We start from the raw sequence: 21,550 nt of genomic DNA on the forward strand, positions 1-21,550 counted from the left end.
AAGGTAGCCCTATACAGCATGCTTTTGAAAATTCCATGCTGAATCAATAAACTGGTAATGTTGCTAGAGCTCATTCCCATAAAATGCTGAGCCCCCTCAATTTCCATTATCTTCATTGAAAATGAAAGGTGTACAGCATCTCATAAGGGTTAAACTGTATAGATAAATATGTTTTGACAGAAAATAATAAACATCCTTTTTTCTTATGCCCTCCAGTACCTGAGTTCTGCATTCTATTTCTCCTCTAACAGCTGATGAGTCAATGGCATCACAATTAACACCGAAAAGAAGGCAGATTCTTGCTCAGTTTCAGGCACCTGTGACCTCTTCAGCCCTTAAAGGAAAAACATAGAACCCTGAAATGAGATCCTGACAGGTTCAAACCTTTTTGGATCATCTTTTAAGTAGCTTGTTAATCTCCCAATGACTTTAGACAGTCGATTAAATTAATTCCCTGATATAAATCCATTAATTATAATGAAAGTTGCTGGTGTTCACCGCAGCTGAACTTCAGGCCACTGCTGCCTAAATATGAATATAGGTACCTACTTCAGACATCATTGAAGCATTTTGTTCTCAAACTCTCTGTGACTCCATTTCTCCATTTACAAATGGAAGTAACGCAGGCTCTCCCCACCTCACAAGCATGGGCAGATTTCATTCCTGTTTGTGATGCTCTCTGAGGCTCAAGGTGCTCGGAGCCTCCTGAGCAGTGCAACAAGCCCTTATCTCCCATTCATGTTAGTTGAAGCTGAGGTTTCAAAACACCACCTAGGACTGTGCATCACTCTGCAGGATAGAGTCCTGAGATCTTGGATGGAACATGCTGTAGAGGTGGTAACCTTTCTGTCTCTTTTACATACAGAAAGTTGAACCAGCCAAAGTCACAACCTTCATGACTTCATATCACAGCAATCAAATGAAATGTCATAACTGCATGACTCTGATATCACTTATGAAAGGCAGAAAGAGCCAGGAACTCCTGAGCTTTAATCCTGTGTCTGATTTTGATACTTGATCACTTAATTTCTCTGTCTCTTTTTCCCTGACTATAAAATGGGCATAATATTACCTACCTACTATATCCCACAGGCATTTCGTAAGGCTCAATTTGTTACTGATACTGACCTTTGTAAAGCACTTTGAGTTCTACCAGTGAAAAGTGCTATATAAGAGCTAGGTATTAATAATACTAACTGTTTATACAACCTTTTGAAGAGTGCTTATTACTCTTTATTAAGAAGAGGAGCAAATTAAATAAGATGAAAACTTAAACAAAGGTCCTGTTGCTATGCATTTGTCTGTAAAACAGTACTTAGGAATTAGAGAAATTCAGAAAGCATTTTCTATAAAACCACAGATTTTTTCACCATAGAATATCTTTCATCAGGTGTCAATAGCTCTTTAAATCTTCCTAGGCTGATATTACAGCAGCTAGCTAAACTGGTAATTGTTCCTGGAATTTGCACATGAAGATAAGATTAGACTTCTGCCTTTGAAATATAACATTTGTATATATTAGATAAGGGTCAGGTGTGTTTGCTTCCCCTGGCTTCTTACTGAAAAGTGATTCTTTGGATCCATGGGAGAGGTAAGCAGCTTCTGTCCAAGATCCAAGTTTTGGTTTGAAACTTCATCTATGCTAATGATCTTGCAAAAGACTGAGGACATGGAATTTTAACATAGACCTTTTAAGTTATTCCTTTTTCCATTGCCTCCTGCAGTGTTTTGCTTTCTCTTGCACTTAAAAGTCACCATATTTGTTTGAAATATTCATTCTTCTTGCTTAGTATACTCATGCATCACACAAAATCTTTACGGAATATTCAGCAGTAGTATCTTTATAGAATGCTCCGCAGTAGAAGGTGCTCTGCTTTAATGCTGCTTATTTTAATATGAAATTGCTTTAAGGATTTCATTTGTAGCTGAAATGCTGTACTTTTACAGCACTGCAATTAAGTTTGACCTAAAAAATATTGAGGAAGTCCCATATATAAAAAGCACAAGTTTCATCCCAAAGGTAGAGCAGCTGCAGGAGAGCCATAGCCTTTGCTGTTCTAATTCCTTGCATGTTGTACAGCAATGCATTCATTAATACCTAATGACCCAATCTTACATCAGTGGGAGTTTTGTTGTGCTAGAACTCCAAGATCAGAACATAATGCCCACTCATAGCTCATAGAAGACTTTGAAGAATATTATCTTGGGAAATCATACTTCTTCTATATATCATATTTTGTATAATTTTCTTCCTTTGTTCTTTATTATTGAGAACATTTGCAGGTGAAAATGGTGTCTGTCTTACAAATAATCTATTCCTTCTGCCTAATTCTCATGTGACATCATCAAGCCTTTTTGGAGCCATCACTATTGCCTGCAGTAGATATGATTATGCTGTCACAAAGATAACATGATGATGATGTCAAGTGAGAACTAAGTAGAAAGAACACATGAGCTCTCTTAAAACAAAAAAACAAAATAAAACCACACACCACGGCAATCCCCGTCCACCCCAGTGCTGTGTCCGGAGCGCCTGTGGCTAGGGGCAGGGAGAGAAACGTGGCATGATAGCAATTTTATATAACCTTCCAATCCTCTTGGCTGACCAACGGTCAGTTTGGGTCTCAGCACAACTTACAGTAGCCTCAGGGCTGCTCAGAGTTACATCTGGCTGCAACAAGAAGCCATCACAGCAGGTGGGGACTGCCAGAGTGTAGCAGGGCTTCAGCCACATTCCCTTTCCCCAGCCAAGTTCTTGATACATGCCCTATTCCGGGGGCCAGGAGAAAGATGGAGAAGAGGCATTGCACTAACTCTTTGCCACATGGGGATTCCCCTTACATGAAAGGGGACTCACTGATAGCTTGTTACAGCAGCATTCAAGCTCCTTTGTGCCATGGGGGAGGAGGGAGGAGGATCTAACCCACTATGGCTGGTCATACAAAAGAACTAACAGGAAATCAGATAATGTATCGAAATAGAACATTTTCAAATGTTTTTCCAGTGATTCATAAGTGTCATAAACATAAACGGTAGGGTAACCACCTTTCTGTATATAGTGCTATAAAATCCCTCCTGGCCAGAGGCAAAACCCCTTCACCTGTAAAAGGTTAAGAAGCTAAGATAACCTCGCTGGCACCTGACCAAAATGACCAATGAGGAGACAAGATACTTTCAAAGCTGGTGGTGGGAGAGGGGAGAACAAAGGGTCTGTCTGTCTGTGTGATGCTTTTTCCAGGACAAGGTCAGGAATGCTCTTCAGAACTCCTGTAAAAAGTTAGTAAGCAATCTAGCTAGAAATGCGTTAGATTTTCTTTTGTTTAATGGCTGGTAAAATAGGTTATGCTGAATGGAATGTATATTCCTGTTTTTGTGTCTTTTTGTAACTTAAGGTTTTGCCTAAAGGGATTCTCTATGTTTTGAATCTGATTATCCTGTAAGCTATTTACCATCCTGATTTTACAGAGGTGATTCTTTTACTTTTTCTTTAATTAAAATTCTTCTTTTAAGAATCTGATTACTTTTTCATTGTTCTTAAGATCCAAGGGTTTGGGTCTGTGTTCACCTGTGCAAATCAGTGAGGATTTTTATCAAGCCTTCCCCAGAAAAGGGGGTGTAGGGCTTGGGGGGATATTTTGGGGGGAAGACAAGTGGGCTCTTTCCCTGTTCTTTGTTTAACATGCTTGGTGGTGGCAGCATAGGGTTCAAGGACAAGGCAAAGTTTGTACCTTGAGGAAGTTTTTAACCTAAGCTGGTAAGAATAAGCTGAGGGGGTCTTTCATGCGGGTCCCCACATCTGTACCCTAGAGTTCAGAGTGGGGAAGGAACCTTGACAATAAGCAACTCCTTAAACACACAAACTAACATCAAAGTCACAGTGAACATCACACACAGACATACATTCCATACAATTAAAGAAAGTCCTTCCCTCCACTCTGTGTTCATATATCTTCTCCTATTTTATTGTTGTTACCCCCACTCTAACGTTTTATGGCTCTGTAATATTGAATGAGTTTGTATTGTCCGGGCTTGCAGCTTTGACAAGTTCTAAAATTGTGTAATTGCATAGTTTTGTTAGAGATCCCCTGAAGCCTATGGAATTGGAAACATACAAGCTGTAAGTTATTTGCCTTTCTGTACTTTTTGTTTCTTTCTGTATGAAAATCAATAATGAATGAATCACCATGAATAGGCCATATCTTCATCTGGTGTAAATCAACAAAGCTTTATGGACATCAATAAAGCTACACCTATTTACATCAGCTGGGGATCTGGCCCAAGAATGTGACGTTTACCCCATCTTTGTTAGGAAGTTTCTGCTGGCTTGTTTATAACCCATGCTATCATTCCGGAGTGCAAGCTGCATTATTACAGTAGTCTATTGGGACATGAGCATCTGACATCTTCAGACAGCTCTTGTAGACAAAAAGGCTTTTGTGAGCTGGCTGGCAGCCTGTGTGGTATAGCATGCAGCTGCATTCTATGTTCTGTTTCCCTTCCTTGCCCCACAACATGCAGCTTAGGAGATGACAGAAAATAAACGAGAAAGAGTGAGGAGTTCTATTGATTAACATTTGAGTCACCAAACCATTCTGAGCAAATTGCCTTTTCTCTCTAGGTATGAAGGCAAGTGTCCCACACTGGGAAACAGTTATAGTCTCACTGAATTTGACAGTCCATGGCAGCAGCTAATAATGATCATCAAAATGTTTCTCTTTTCCATCTGGTCATTCAAAATTTAACAGTACCTCCCTTCTCTTCCTCTTGGTGGAAATGTAGCAGTGTCTGTCATAGCCCCTGTGTTTCCTAGCATCTGATCCAGCACCAATAGTTGATCAAACTTTGGTTCCCAACAGAAATAGCATAGGAGGAAACATATGCAGCTGATTTGACAAGTGAAGCAAAGGTCTGGGAAAATATTCACATAAAATACTGGCCCACATGATTGGCGATGAACAACGCTGCCTATTTGTTCTCTTCTTCGTGGCCTGTCACTGTGTGTATGCATTTGGGCACAAATATTTTTATACAAGGAAGAACAAAGTGAAGCCTTGTCTGAAATATTTGTGCAGCAAATCACAAAACATCTTTGTTTGCACATTTTAAGGACACCTTATGTAATCTGTACTGATGGGAGATTGTTGCCATAAGGGAACACTAACTCAACCTAAGTTAGAGAGACTTGGGAAAGGAAGAATTGGTAAATCCTAACAAAGGTAGCCTGTGTGAGAGACACAGGGAAACTTACAGCAACATGAGATCTGAACTGAATAACATATCAATACAGCAGTATTGCCTCCAGATTTGTCTTAGTGACAGCGTGACACAAACAAGTGTGTAGTTGTCTTTACCTTTTCCAACTCAGATTTCTTTAGTTATTCTGTAGAGTGGTTCCTAGCAAAAAGTCATTTTGCCAGCAGTTACTGCACAGTGGTATCTGAGATAGCTCCCATCCTAAATACACTGAGGGATGGTGGTGTCTTAAGTGATTGTCCCGTAAGCATTAGCAAATGTCTTCGTGGCTTACGCTGTGTTACATTCTGCAGAACAATGTATTGCCTCCATAAGTTAAGATCCATCTGCTGCAGTTATCCAGTCCATGTTGCAAAACATGATTGGCCAAAGAAAAGCCGAGGTATGTTAGGTATAAACAGACAGCAAGGGTCAGCCCGCAAAAGAAGTAAAATCTAAGCAGGTTCTCTTATATATCTTTGGTTAACCAGAACCTACTCTTTAGAGTTCTCAGTAATGTTTAATAGACCTTCCCTCGGATATGTGTAACGTTAAACACCGACAGTGCAGAAGTGTCAAAGACCCAAAACACTGACATGCAGACAATTAAACTTTTATCAGATGAGCTCTCTAGCCAAAAGGGCTTTAAGTTCAAGAGGTTATTTCCATGGTTTAGTCTGAGGCCAAGATGATAACACCCTGAACAAAAACTGTTGTTACCCCAAGGTCAATGCAATACCTGTCCAGATGTGTTTTGCCCTGTTGTTTGATTTTCACTGTGCTGTGTTATCAAGCCCTTTCTTCTTTGAAGTCTCCAGCTACTGGATAGTGGTTTTCAAGAATTTATAACTTGCAAACGTGGTTTATTACTGGAAATTGCAACCTAACAATAGCACGGATGGGTGCTGTTCCTTGCTATATGTATTTTAATGAGGTTTAAAAATTGATCATACGGTTTTCAAAAGTCTTGCCACAAGGGGAGAAAGTAAAAGCACAGCAAATGGAAATTTAAATGACCTTTTGTGTAGTGAAATGCAATGTGTGGCCATTATGCCAAGAGAGGGAGGAAGGGACGTACGAAGGTTAAGAATCTGATCTGGGACTCAGGAGATCTGAATTCATTCCTGGTTCTGCCACAGACTTCCTGTGAAACCTTGGGCAAATCACATGAGGTTTTTCTACATTACGGAAATTTGCAACACTAGTTATATTGTGCAAACCCCTAATACAGACATGCTATCCCAATATATAATGGGGCTTGCACTAGTGTGACTTATTCTAGGAGTGATACCAGTGCAAAAAAATCCACAGTATAGACAAGGCCTTCCTCTGCCTCTCTCAGAGTATTCATCTGTACAATGGAGACAATAATGCTTCCCGACTTCAGAGGTGATGTGAGGACAAGTTCATAATTCTTGTGAGGTGCTCAGAAATTGTGGTGATGGGGGCCCTAACCATGTGTTCATGCTGGAGTCAGAGGGCTAATATTATAATGTACACCATCTTCCAGTCCTGCTCCTGGTTTTCAAACCTTGAATGATGAAACCAAAGGGAATGAAGAAAATACTTTCTATGGCTTATAACTAACTTGTTTTGGAGACAAAGGATTGTGTGGCATAAAAACAGTAAAGCCTGAATGTATTTTACAGTGACACATGTCTGTATTAGGGATGGGCTTGAGCCTCAGCCTTCATCACGGGTGTTTGTTCAGCCCATCCTAAAGAGAGAGGCTGACTGAAAGCCAGATCTAAACATGGATTCCAACTCTCCCATCTCCCTCTAAGTTCAAAGGGTTTGGAGATTTGGTTCAAACTAATTTCTAGTTTAAATTGTGACTGCCTAAGACTTCATATCAGTGTTCTTTCCTGAAGAGGCAAACAAACTCTCTATATTGCTCTGTGAGTAGTTCCCTGGATCAGAGACACTGACTTTCTGATTTCCCCAGGGGTGCTTGAAACCCCGGCCCTGCTCCCACTCCACCCCTTCCCTCAAGGCCCCACCCCCATTCTGCCTCTTCCCACGCCTGCACTGCCCCCCTCTTCCCACTCTGTTCAGCTGCTTCCCCCACTCCACCCTTGCTCCTCCACTTCTTGCCCCCTGCATCTACTCCCCTCCCCCCCCCCCGCAGGACCTCCTGCATGCTGCTAACAGCTGATCTCCAGCGGGCAGCAGGCACTGCGGGGGAGGAGAAGGAGTTGATCGGCGGGGCCGCCAGTGGGTGTTGGTGCCTTTGCCCTGGATGTCAGTAGGACTACTCGTGCAGTAAGGTGCTATTCAATGCGAGTAGGATCACCCAATCAAGCCCTTTTATCATTACTTTGGGCCTGATTCTGCCAGTTTCTTTCATACAGTTGAGTTTCCCCATTTGGAGAAATCACAGGGGTCAGCACCCCCAGAGTGCAATGGATGAGCCTTACCCTGGAAAAACTACCTTAGTGATTATGATATCTAGTCTGACTGAGATTTTGATACATGTATTGACAATAAGTAACATCTTACCATGCAAGTAATCCCTTTGAAGCCAGTAGGAGTAAAGGTATTGAAATCTGCCCCATTGACTTCAGTGTGCCTACTTACATAGTAAGGTACTGTACTAAACACGAGTAAGGGCTGAGTAAATGGGTCCTTTATTTGGAAAAACTAGAATGGAATCCAGCAATTAAATATGTTACAAAGAGTAAAATACCACACTGAAGAGATTCTAATAAGGAGTAACTGCCTAGGGAAGATTCAAATTCCTCTTTGTCACTTTGTTTGTTTTATATTTATTTGTACAGACTAAGCCATAAATAATCCAAGCAGCTCTCACTTTTTTGACAGTTGCATAAGAGATGCTGTTTTATAATAAATAAATTATAAATGCCAAGTTGTAAGGGAATATTACAGCTAAACAAATAATGCTTTTCAAGCAATGAAAACATATCCATATTGTACAATTTTGCATAAAATATGGACTCAGTTTCATAGAATTATTAGTAAAGTGGATTATGGTTTATAGTTGGAAATGTTTTGTTTACATGGTACTTTTCTTACCAAAGTGCTTTACAAATACAGCCATATACAGCAATTACTTCACCCACTACTGAAATACAGTAGCCTCTGCTGTGGAACCTGGCAACTGTATTATAATGCAGAGCAACACTATGCAGTGTATTAAAACAGTAACCAAAGAATCTGAAACTGTTCGGGGAATTTAATTAGGTGGAGTGTAATAATTACATGCACTGGAATTTTGCTATGACACCAAGGTTGACTTCTCCACTCCAGTGTCATGGGTGCTTTAATTACAAGAAGGGGTCAGGACAAGTTTTACAGTTTATCTGAAAGATAACACAAAAATGTAGGTCCACTTAACACCATGACAGGGAATAGTATTACTTTTATTATTTTACTACCTTCATTCCTAGAGTCCCAGCCCCAGTGCTAGGCACTACACAAGCACACACCGATGGTCCCTGCCTCAAAGAACTGACAATCATTATTAAATACGTTCTAGTAGAATCCAGAAGAGTCTCATTCAGGACCACAGCTCTGTTTTCCTAGGTCTATTCGAACTCAAAAGTAAAGGTTTTATACAATCTAAGACTTGGCTCTCTTTCAGAGAAGAATGTCAACTCCAACACCGCTTCCTGTAACACCTCTCAAAAGACCTCTCTTATTAGCTATTCTCTGGCCTAAAAGATGTACCCAGAACAATTCTGTTCTACATTTATTGGAAAGCCACCTACACTAAGCAATTGATATTTCTGTAGCCACTGAAGACAGGGTTCATTGTATGTCCCTTGGAGGTATCCCCTGCACATATTAACAAGGCCCAGTGTTGCTATGGGTAGGTCTATACTAGGATCATTACATCAGCGCAGTTTCAGCGCGTCTGGTGAAGACTCTATATGCCAACAAGAGCACTCTCCCATGGGCATAATTACTTCACCTCTGTGAGAGGCGGAAGCTATGTTGGTGGCAGAGCAGCTCCAGCCAACATAGCGCCAGTGGGGACAGCACTTAGGTCACTAACTTGCATCGCTCGGGGTGGGGTGTCTTTTTCAAACCCCGGAGAGATGTATGTTCAATCGACTTAAGAGGTAGTGTAGACCAGCCCTTACTGTGTAAAATTTGACAGTATCAGAGCATGAAGTGGTAGCGCTGCAAGAATTAAAGAAGCCCACCCTCTTCTAAACCATATTTTAAAAAGATTTACACCTGTTAAACTGTTAAGATAACCCTGTGGAGCCAACTGGATTCTTCTAGGCTGTACATTCATTCTAATACATTTCATGTCTAGCAGTTTGACCCATTAGCAAATTAGGTGGGCTGCAGAAACTTTTTTTGGCAATGTAAATCAACGACTGTCTTTTCTTTAAGATCAAGAAGTGGAGTGGATTGGGAGATGAGAAGCTGAGGCAAATGATTGCTCTTGCCATTTGAATGTGTGTTGTGGATTCGCAGGAACTTTCTTCCCTCCTCCAAGTCCATAAAAGTATCTTTGGCCTGGGAGTTTAATCCAGCCCCTGTCTGAAATATCTCTCCTCAGCAGTCTCACATAATTGGCATTTTAAAGGTCTGAGAGGATTGTTTGGCAGGGGGAGAGGGGTGTTTTGTTCAGTATTGATATAAGTAACTTTTTGCCAATGGGGCATTTTCCCTTTCTCTTTCTCAAAGATAATCATTTATTTTCTGTCCAGTTTGGGAATTAGATGCTTTATGGCCTGATACTGTAGGGTCCCAAAGGGTGCTGATCACTTATTAATTAGTGCTGAGCGTGCTCGATTCCCATTAATTTCAGCAAGACCTGAGGGCACTCAGTACCAGTCTCAGAAGCCATTCAGCTCCTTTTGGGATCAATCCCTTGAACAGTGTTGTCAAGCACACAGGCCAATCATACAGTAGACATGCCTTTTACTTGCATAGTATTGATATTCTCTAGGAATTGCTTTCATTCAGTGGCAAGTCCCAGTTACTTGACAAAGACGAAGTGTACATGACCATTTTCTTTTTGGCAAGATCAACAGAGTCAGCCATGAGCTTAAAGCTGCTGCCAAGTCACAGGCATTGTTATAGGATAAGATCACAGTGGACATTGCCCTCCTACTCCTAGCTAACTGATATCAAATTCATTACATTTCTGCTCCCTTCCCACACTCGCTATATAGGCAGAGTGAAGGACTTTAAGTTATCTCCAGGACTCTAATCATGCAGCAAGGAAATCATATTCTCTAAGGGCTTGTTTGCATTGCACTGCAGTGCGGTAATGTAGTCCTCTTTCAAATAGGACTACGTTAACACACACTAGGCAACTTTTAGTTCATGCCAGCAGCATCTGCACAGGGCAGTTACAGTGCAACACTTTGATGCACTCTGCAATTCATGCTCCTGTAGTCCACACTATGATACGGTGTAGACATAGCCTGAATCAGTTTTAATAGGGCTGCAATCTGTAGTTGTGTTCAATCTATTTGGGGTGTTTCTATCATAAATTCCACGTGTACAGATTTAATGAGGGCTGCAAGGGGAATGAAACAGGTGGGAATACTCGGAAAATGTTGCTACTATAAGGGTGATCCAGTCTAGCAAGATAATGAAAGTAGGGCAATGCTAACTCCATTGTATGACTGTTTCGCAATCCTCTTATGTGACTGTCGTGAACCTTGTTTGAGAGTATTAAACCTGTGAAGAAAGCAACATTTATCAGCTAGAGAAGTATGCCTGGCCCAGTTCTGCCCTCTGATACCCTGGTGCAGTTCCTGTTGCTAGAAGGGCACAGCTGACCCCATCATTTGACTGGAATATCAGCACTGCCATACAGCAGGGGTAGATATGGATATTTTGAGGTGTCTCTGTTCTTTGATCTTGGAGACAGTTGGGGTACTATTTAAGAAATTTGTCCAGAGGTGCCTCTAATATGGGTTTCCACAAGGTTTCAGCTTATTATCTCTCCATATTCATGTATCTATGTTGCCATTGGAAAGATAGCAAGGAACATGATTGAACTGTTTTCAATATGTGGATGACATTCAGCTCTCATCCGATGAAGTGAGCTGTAGCTCACGAAAGCTTATGCTCTAATAAATTTGTTAGTCTCTAAGGTGCCACAAGTACTCCTTTTCTTTTTGCGAATACAGACTAACACGGCTGCTACTCTGAAACCTGTGATTCAGCTCTCTGTCTCCATTTTTGTTCCGCTCAGAAGTCTGACTACTAGGGAACTGGCAGGGGCTCAATCCAGAGAAGACTGAGATCTTCTTCTTAGATATGTGTACTGTGCCTCAGGTGGCAAGTTACCATGATTTGATCCAACCAATTAGCTTCCCTGGCTTGGGCCGGGTACTGATGGGGAGTGCTACGTGAATGCTGAGGTTGCTAGGTCGGAGGAGGCTAATGGAGGATTTTATTGGTGATCCTGATTGTGGGTAGGTGTCCACCATTTGTCCCATGAGGGTCTAGTTGGACTCTCAGATGCTGTTAGATGATCATGCAGTAGCAATGACTAGAACAATTATTTTCTTTGTTTGTGTGGTAGGCATGAGAGAAAAGGGGTTCTAGGAGATTGAATGTTTCTTTTTGATATGGGCCTCATTACTATCATCCATGCCTTTGTCATTTCAGATTACATTATTTCATTGTAATTCATAGAGGGTACACGTCTATCAGTTCTGAACCTGGTACAGAACTTGTTGAACTGGGCATCTTACCATGAGTACATGATGCTAATGCTTTGTGATCTACACTGGCTGGGTGTTGATTTCTAGGTGACGTTTAAGACATTGGCTCTGATCTATAAGGCCTTAAATGGTTTGGTATTTGCTGACATAAGCCTCTCCCTCTTTGCCATACTACCACAGCTGCGGTACTTGAGCTGGAGCTCCCTTGCAGGTACTTACAGTACAAACAATTTGCACTAAAATGAATCCTCAGAATCCACAACTTCAAAATTTTAGGGAAATCCCTCCATTAAAAATACCCTATATAAGTTTTGTTGTACCCTTTTTCTCCTGCAGTTAAAATATTTTATGGTTTCTGTCCCAGGAAGGGAATATCTATTTCTTTTCTTCCCCAGGGAATTAGGATCTGATAGATAATACAGAAGGTAGGGCAGGAAGCCCACTGATCACTTATAAGAGATGCCAGTATCTACGTTTCCCATTTTCATCTCTTTAAGGGTATAGAAAAGCTTACCTTTCCAGTCTAGACTACAGCCACAATAAGAGAGAGTTGTTTCTTCACATTGTTCAGCATTTCTGGGCTGTATGCATTGCTGAAGGAAGAAATTAATATAGGTCTGTTACAAGGACTCTCAAAATTCCCCAGCTGACAACTATGGGAAGCTTGGTCTCATTAGACATTAAAGACTGGATCTCTAGGATTAATTCTTATGGGCACTTGAGACTTGATACATTGGTCATGGTTTTTTCATTCCTCCATATGGGTTATATTATAGCTGGCAGGGAGGAGATTTGCCCATAGATATGCCTATCTCTTCGCACAAGCAGGGAAATGGAAATCAATCAAAATCATTTGCCTCAATATAGAGTTCTCTCTGCAGATCCAGGCATGGATGGACTGTCCATATGTTGTCCATATTCAGTGAATATAAAATCTAAATCTAGACTGAAAGTGTGGCTATGCTCTGAAAAGTGTGTGTAATAATGGCGTAGTCACGTGTTTTATTGTGTCTTGATGGCTTCCAGATCATTTTTTTGCTTGTAAAATACCATCCCAGCAACTCACCCTGGATTCTGAAGGTGAAGCTTGGCTTTTTCCTCCTAATTCAGCAACACAGAGTCTGTGAGCATAATCCTTCATGTCCTTCCACCAGTTCCTGGAACTGGAACTTAATTAAGAATTCTCATGATGATACAACCACATCCAGTTCATACTCTTACAATTGTGCTGCCTCTGCATTACTGACGAGAGGAAAAAGAAGAGAAGATTAACTTTGTCACTTGTAAGCTCTTTGGAGACTGGTGTTTGCTATATGTTTTTGCAGCCCCTTGCACAATGGGCCTTGATCTGGTTGCCCTCTAGGTGCTACCACAATATAATAATTATTAATAATAATGTCAGAGAAGATTGGAGTTATAATACATACAAGGATCCAATCTGTTGAGTAAGAAGGTTCCATATTTTACAGATACTCTTCTAACCAAAACTGTATTTTAAGCAACTATTGTTTGTGCAGAGCACCCTGATCTGGCTGCCATGATCAAGCAAGGGCCTTAGTTGTTTTCTAACTTGAAAGTACACCAATTATCATCCTAAATGAGATCAACATAATCAGAAACAAATTTATGTTTCTTGCGGGAGACCAGATTTTCAAATGAAAGTCCAGCAGATCATTCCACAATGAATTATCCAAGACAATGGGCATGGTTCACCACTGAGTTACAGCACTCTTCACCAATATAACTCCACTTAAGTAAATGGAGTTATGCTGGCATACAACTTAATTAATGCAGAGGTACCCATTATTTTCTAAAAATAATACATATCACACAAAGGCTATTGATCATGTTAGATGGTCCAGCACAGGGATTACAATCAAATCTATTTTACTGTCACCAAGAGGTTGGGTCCAAAAGATAGCATAAAAAGGACTGAAGCATTCTGTGGCATCTCCCAGGGATATCAATGAGTGACAAGCAGAGAACTTGAAATAGTATATAATTGAAATTACATATACCAAAAAGCAGGTGCATAGATACCTTTTGCTCCACTGACACACATGCAAGATGCCAGAGAATGCTGTAATATCCTCCTGTATTGGAATAGATATTTCCTATTTGTTAATTAATGTAATTATTCATGTTTATTACAATAGTGACAAGGGACCAACCATTGTGCGAGGCACCGTACAAAGACAAAATAGTAGAATGTTCCTTCTCTGTCATGTTATCAGACTTGATGTTTAAAAAAGAACAGATTAAAAAAAATTATTAAAGCTAATGTTAAAATGATCTAATACACAGTTTAAGGAAAGAGTGTCTGTACAACTGGGTATAATGCTTAAATTATCCGAAGTACAAAGTTTGGTTTAAAAGTCATAAAATACATATAGTACAGAATATTCAATATCCCAAATTAAGGTTAATAAATTCAGTGATACAGTTAAAGTATTAGCATTCAGATATTCAAGTACATCATTCATAAAAGGTTATATTAAGATTAGTTGGGGAAAGCAAATATAGCAACGAGTGTAGATTGTCCCTCAGTAATTGAGAATTTAAGATAGGTTGTTCCTCAGTAAGTACAACCCATCAGAGAAGCATTTCTGTTACTTTCCCAGCTTCGCTTCTCAATGGCAATCAATGAAACAGAACACTGTCCATTTAGTTCATCCTTGATGTCTGAAATTTAAAAAAAATCCCATTGAATTTTCATATACATTTGAGTTTATTCTTGAAGGGAGGTGGTTCTTATCTCTTGACACTTCAGCTTCTTGGTTAGAGGAAAAATGGATAGCATTTCTTTTTAAATGATATGAAACATATGCCTGGAGGTTGATATCTGTCACAAGATGCCAACATTTTTACAGATCTAAAAATCTTCCAAAGTGTTTCAAATCCATGTTCTGTTCTTAAGTGCTAATGTTTGCATTAGGAACATTACATTAACAGATATGCAGTAAGTTCCATCCATCTGCCTAGTGAGCCCACATTTCTTGAGGGTGCTGCAGTTCAATTATATTTGAATCCCATCTCTGTGTGAGGACTGAAGAATGTGAATTAGCCATAGGCTGGACTAAAAAAACCTAAACCCTCTTTTGGCTGCAACTATCCTCTTTTGGGGGAGGTGTTTGCCTCATTGTGACAAGGGTGAGCAGCTAACTTGAACCGTTGTTTGGATGACGGAAATATCAAGCTGATCAATATTTCCGCATTGTAGGCAAGATAATCCTTCATTTGACCTGATTATCTGAAATCTGCCCTGTGGGTTGAAGGGAGGATTTACTCTAAGTAGTTAATTACTGTACTACTGAATTTTTTTTTCAAACAAATCCTACAGATTTAGAGAGATTTTTATACTTTTTTTTTAAAAAAGGGTATTTAGTTGTGCAGTTGAACCTTTTGTTATAATTCCTGAGATTTTATGGTCTTTCTTTGGTCTTATCTATCTGTTCTTAATTCTAATACATGTCTATGAATCCTCATCTCTTCTGAGCTTCAAACCTGCCTTACTGCACCCTAGTTGGAGAATTCAACTTACTGAGCCTTTGAGACACATCTATAATCATTCATTGTTAGTTGTGGCTCTTGGGGGGAGGTATAAAAGATAGTTTGAAAACAATACACTGAGATTCACTCACCAGGCTAAATATTTCTGAGGTGTATGTGAGTTTTACTTTGTTTATTCTAACCGAATTATGTCTCCTTTTTAGGTTTCATTTGCGATAATTATGTTGTTTCCTATGGTGATGTCATCCGACTGAGTCTTTTGGAGGGCTGAACTGTAGCATTTTCTTTTTCTTTTTTTATAATCTTGATAATAAAATAAAAGATTAATGTCTGACACATCATGTGACAATAGCAAAGAATTGCACAAAGAGGTATTTTCTTCTAACACTGAACAATGAATTTTATCAGAATAAGGAAAATAGTATTTGGGTCTGATTTACATCAGGGACTTTTGTACATGGGTAAGTTTTACTAATGTGACCCTGTGTGGACACTCTTGGGTCTTGTCTGCATTGGAAAGCCTTTTCAGCTTTTTATGTAGCCTGCTGTAAAGCTAAGCAAATATCTACCTCTGGAAGAAGTCTGCATAGTCCCAGGATTTGTGTACCCCTGGTTGAGAACCACTGCTTTAGATTACACAGAACATGTAAACTTCCCAAGTGTCACTAGAGGTATGGTGGCCTATGCAAATGAAGCTGTCTCTGGCAGCATTTTCTCTTGTCACCAACAGAACTAGAGAGGGTGGTGGTGGTGGGTTTGGTTTTTTTTGTTGTTCTCTGGACCTTCTGGCCAGGTTTACATTTCAAAATAACAAATTTTCTTTGTGTTACTGGTTGAATCCTAGATATTTTCCGATTATTTCATGTATAATGAACTAACTTTTCCTTATTTATGCTGCTATTTTTTTGTTTTTTCCCTTATCTTGGGCAATTAAAATGTATTAGTCAGTTTCATCTTCGGGTTAAGTTACCTTTTTTAATCACTTCTGCTTTTTGGCTCTTATACACTAGCACAATCCTGAAATGTGACACAGACTTTAGGAACCTTTATGACTAGGGCCCTATCCAATTCACAGCCATGAAAAACATGTCGCAGACAGTAAAATCTGGTCTCCCCCCCCTGAAATTAGTTTTTTTGTGTGCTTTTACCCTATATTATACAGATTTCATAGGAAAGACCAGCGTTTCTCAAATTGGGTAGCAGTACCACAACGTCCACTCCCTCCCTCCCCCCAAGTACAATAACCTTGCAGACCCCCCCACACACACACACGCACACACACACAACTCCTTAATGGGTCAGGACCCCTATAATTACAACAATGTGACATTTCAGATTTAAATAGCTGAAATCATGAAATTTACTATTTTTAAAATTCTATGACCATGAAGTTGACCAAAATGGACTGTGAATTTGGTAGGGCCCTATTTATGACCAAACAAAAACTGCTTTCACTTTCATTAAAACACTTCTGTTATTACAGTTTGTTTACTCACATTATTTTTTAAACCTATACTTTGGTACTGATCTATCTGACAGTGTCCCTATAAATTAATAACCAGATCAAACTTCAAGTGAAAAGGTTGAATAATCTCCACATTCCTGTGAATTAATGTTTAACAGCAATGTGCCAATACTGAATAAACTGCCACAAATTCTTCACAGAGTGTTTATGGGCTAGTGCTCAAGAGGTCTGAGCAATAAAATATAAAACATTCTTGTTTACACTGTGGCCCCGTTATGCTGTTTTGGCATGTATACCCACTTTACTGCCCCTTTACAGAGCAGGGTGAAGGAGGCTCAATGTAAATGAGATCTGACCTTAAAAATTATTTCAAGTACTAATATAGTGTTTTAATTTTGTTTAACCCTCCATTATTTTTAATTTGTTTTAGGTGTTTAAAATATGCATGTAATGCATATGTTGTTGAAATATTTATGAAACTTCCTTAGTACAAATTTACAAGTTCGGTTCTGGGGCTTGATGCTAAACTCATGAAAAATCAGTGGCAGTTTTGATATTGCCTTAAATGAAAACCGAATCTGGCCCTTGATCATAAATACACATATGCTAGAGAGTCACACACACTTATGTAAGCCAAGCTGGACACCCAGACAAGCCCTTCACCACCACCTCCCACTCTGGCCGGTTCCCCCACAGCTCTGCCCTTGCCCCCACCCTGGCCTGTTCCAGCAGGGAGGGTCCTGGCCAGAATTGGTTGGGGGTAGATGAGAAGGCCATTTAGAATGGACTGGCTAGAGCAGCATAAGTAGCCCTTAGCCATTTCCTTTTCCCCCTCATCCTTATCTGTGACTCTGAGGTCACTGCCTCACTCCTGTCTCCTGAGTGACCAAATGGTGATTTTAGAGGAAATCAGGCTTTTGACTTTCACTGAAATCAGCAGGATTTCACCCATTGACACCTAGAACATTGCCTGGAGTTTTGGAATTGATCCAATGCAGTGTTCCAAAGTTATTGTGTTACATACAAATCAAGAAATGCCATTGAGTTGCGTGTAGGGCCTCACTTTGCTCAACTAATATATATAAAATATGCAAAACACTACATTAAAAGAACTTTGTTTTGCAAAGTCAAGCATTCCAAAGTTAGGAAATTCCAGAATTAAGTTGGCAGTGCCCCCTTGTGCATGTTCATTATGAGGGTAACCAACAAACAAACCAACAAATTGTTTATGTTTGGCAAAACAATGGGCCATGAAGACCCTGATAATGCACCAGGACCGATAATGATGTATCATGCTTAACTAAGACGGCAGCCTTCTTCTAATCAAAGGGTGGGGCAGAAATATCTGTTTTGATAAAGGTCTCCAAGGATATCTGGCTATTTACAAAAATGTCCCAAACTTCCCTCCCCACTCTCTCAAAATGGCTATTGGTAAAAATCGGGGGTGAGGGCTTCCTACCCAACCCTTCCCTATAGCTTCTCTTCTAAGGCAGGATCTTCAATGGGAGTGTCCTTCCCTCTGCTGGTTCTGCCAGATGAGTCTGGAGCAATCAATGAGTTTGGATGGCATCCCTAGTATTTTTTGTGACCAGTCAAGGCATAAAGTGGTAGCTGGAGTTTTGACCCACCAACTGCCAATCTGGTATCGGTATGTGTCATAATTAACTTCTTAAATGAACTAAAAGATTTCTTCAACTCAGGGAGAGGCTAACCCTTTCCATAGAGATTGTGAAACCCTCGGCAGGGAGATAGAAACTGGGGCTACCACCCTCTTCCCCACCATTTTCTCTTAATCCAGCATCTTGTGTCTGTTCTCAGTTCTCATCAGGAAGAGGATGCACCAACCAGAGGATTTTTTTCAAGAAGGGGTTCCTGCCAGCTGTGTGTCAGACCCTCTGGAAGGGCATTGGGGCATTCAGGTCTGGAGTCTGTGCATATTCACCTGGCTTTCACTGCTGCTTCCCTCACCTATTACCCTCAAAACTTGCTCTCTCTGGCATTTTGTAAGACAACAGCAACCCCCACTGCTCCCAGCTATCTAGACCTGGCTGCTCGTTGGCAGCCAAGGACAGACTGGGTGGCCTTGAAGTGACTTGAACTACACTGGGATGCAGGGCAAGTTGGAGCATCAGCACTGGAGGAAACCCCCTCCAGCCACATGGGGAGAGCAGAGGATCAAATGAGTTGGGAAGGGGCTGCCTGCCCTGCTATGCTCCCTGGGCCCCACCACTGGTTTGCCATCCTGCACTCAAAGAGGCAATAGAGTCTGTGCCTGACAGCAGAACAAGAGCACAGCCATCCATCTCCTGCCAGCATGGCAACCTAAGCCAGCACACACATCCCCATTAATGATCTTTCAGGTTCCTTTGCTGAAGCATTATGACTTCAACTTCTTTCTGGAGGGTCTGAGGGAAGTTTCTCAGGTACCTGGTGCTCCAGAATGACAGCAAATGTGGGAGAGCAGATAGACAGTCCCTTTGAAATGTTACCAGCCTCCACACACCTGACCTGGATGACCTAAGGGACCATGAGATTGGTGCAGGACCTCTGATCACCCCACTGAGGCTGTAAACTTGGTTAAGCATATCTAGAGGGGCCCTGCCTTTCACACTCTATCTTCCCAGGACCAACGCACACTTGTTCTGACCTTCATATGCTCTTTGGTGCCCTGGAGCTCTAAAGGCCTCTGATCCCCCAGAGCAGCCTTGCTCCTTTTATGTAATATTTCACCAGCACCAGCAGACACTAGGCCTGGACTCCATATATCCCCATGTTTCCCTCAGGATGTAAGGGCCTCTGGATGACTCAAGCAGCCTTGCCTTTCATGAACTACTTGCTCTGTCCCAGCAGAGACTAGTCCTGACCTGTGGTTGTCCTGCAGCGCCCTGGAGATGTAAGGATCTGCACATCTTGAAGACTCCCCCCCCCCCATATCATCCACCTGGTTAGACTAATTTGGGGGCCAAGGAGATCAGAATGGATCTTAAATTGCTCACAATGGCATTTTGAATCTGTTCATAGCCCAGCCACAGGGAACTTACCATCTGCCTAGCCACGACTTTCTGAAGGCAGAAACTTGTAGCCTTCTGTTTGATCTTTTCTCCTGAAAAGCTGAAAGAATACTTTGATTTAAGTGTGTCAAACTATTGATTTCTAAACCAATCCCACGATCTGAGGGTGGAAGAGGAATCATGTGACTCATGTTTTTTTAATGCTTGTAGTTGACAATACTGCTACAGTGCGATTTCTGTCCCAGGCACAAAACACAGCAATTCAGTCCCACAGTGTGACATTCTGAGGAGCCTCTGTATTTCCCATCTTGGCCTCCCCCAAGGAAGGGATTAAAACAGGATGCTCTGCAAGTTCTGGAAGCTCTAGTATCCTTCCCCAACAAGAAAACCGGCAGCCAAAAACTCTAGGGGGAAGACTGAGCATGGAGAAATGTCTGTCATTGCATACTGATTTCCCTCTCAAAGGTTTCAGAGTAGCAGCCGTGTTAGTCTGTATTCGCAAAAAGAAAAGGAGTACTTCTGGCATCTTAGAGACTAAGAAATTTATTTGAGCTGAGCTGTAGCTCACAAAAGTTTATGCTCAAATAAATTTGTTAGTCTCTAAGGTGCCACAAATACTCCTTTCCTCTCAAAGATGAAATTACTTTGGCAATCTCCCCTGGCTCATTCCCTCTTCATTCCTCTTCAAATGGATGGCCACTCCCCATCCATTTGTTGTGACTGATCGGATATTGCTGAATATCCTCCATAAAGGGATATGCCCTCTTTTCCCCTTACGGTCACCCTGTTGATACAGTTTGGACAGTCATCAGAGCGTAGACTCTGCTGTCTAGAATCAACACAGCAACTAACCCCAGTGAGAAGCCTACACCTGGTACCCTCCTAGAGAATGGGAGGGGATTTTACCCTATTGAACTCAGCCATTACCCACTAGTGTTATTTGTGTACTTGTGTGTTGAGGGAACATAGAGTGTGAGTGAATTCAATACAGTTGGTTACAGATACAAATTATTAATACTAATTTCACTCTCCTTGCTGGATTTGGAGTAGATTTGTTCTGCCATATGTGTGCTGTGAGTTTGGAATTTCCAAGCGTCCATCCCCTGCACTCCCCCAGCTCTATCTGGCAGCTTGTGGGGACTGGAAATAGCTCTCTTCAGGTTGAAAAGTGCCCTAATTTAATTCCTTGTCATCATAGAAAGGGAAGATTGTCTAGTCAGGCTATAAAATGCATAGGCCCAGTAGAATGTTAGCAGACTTGATCAATTATCCAACACAGCCTGCAACAACTTCCCTAAACCATGAATCCACTGCTACCTCTGCATCAATTCTTCCTCCTAGATGCACATACAGTTTGTACTCTTTCTAATGCAATCTGTCATAAAAAAAATCCCCCAAGACCCTCAAAGCCTCTATTCTCCTTCTGACCCAGAGCAGCGAGAACACCCGTCTCTTTTCTCTATAATCCTTTTTATATTGTTTTTGACATCCCCTCCACTCCAAAGCAATTAGGAATATCCCAGCACTGGAGAAATTCCAGGTTGAGTGGAGCTTTCAGCACCATCTCCCCAGCTCTTGCCATTGGAACAGATTTTCATCATTCCATTGATCTAATGTTTTCCCCTTAGTTTTGTTCCCCTGATTGCAACATTAGCCCTAAACACACACACAAG

General features: G+C 41.0%; 1 protein-coding gene and 1 pseudogene across 1 annotated transcript in view; one reads left to right on the forward strand and one right to left on the reverse strand.

Annotated features, from left to right (window-relative positions):
* COBL (cordon-bleu WH2 repeat protein) overlaps positions 1-21,550 on the forward strand; it is a 329,136-nt gene that overhangs the window by 45,625 nt on the left and 261,961 nt on the right. The window lies entirely within an intron of this gene.
* Positions 7,581-7,688, reverse strand: LOC119852371 (annotated as a pseudogene).

The sequence above is a fragment of the Dermochelys coriacea genome, chromosome 2 (genome assembly GCF_009764565.3).
Source record: "Dermochelys coriacea isolate rDerCor1 chromosome 2, rDerCor1.pri.v4, whole genome shotgun sequence".
In the NCBI taxonomy this organism is placed as follows: domain Eukaryota; kingdom Metazoa; phylum Chordata; order Testudines; family Dermochelyidae; genus Dermochelys; species Dermochelys coriacea.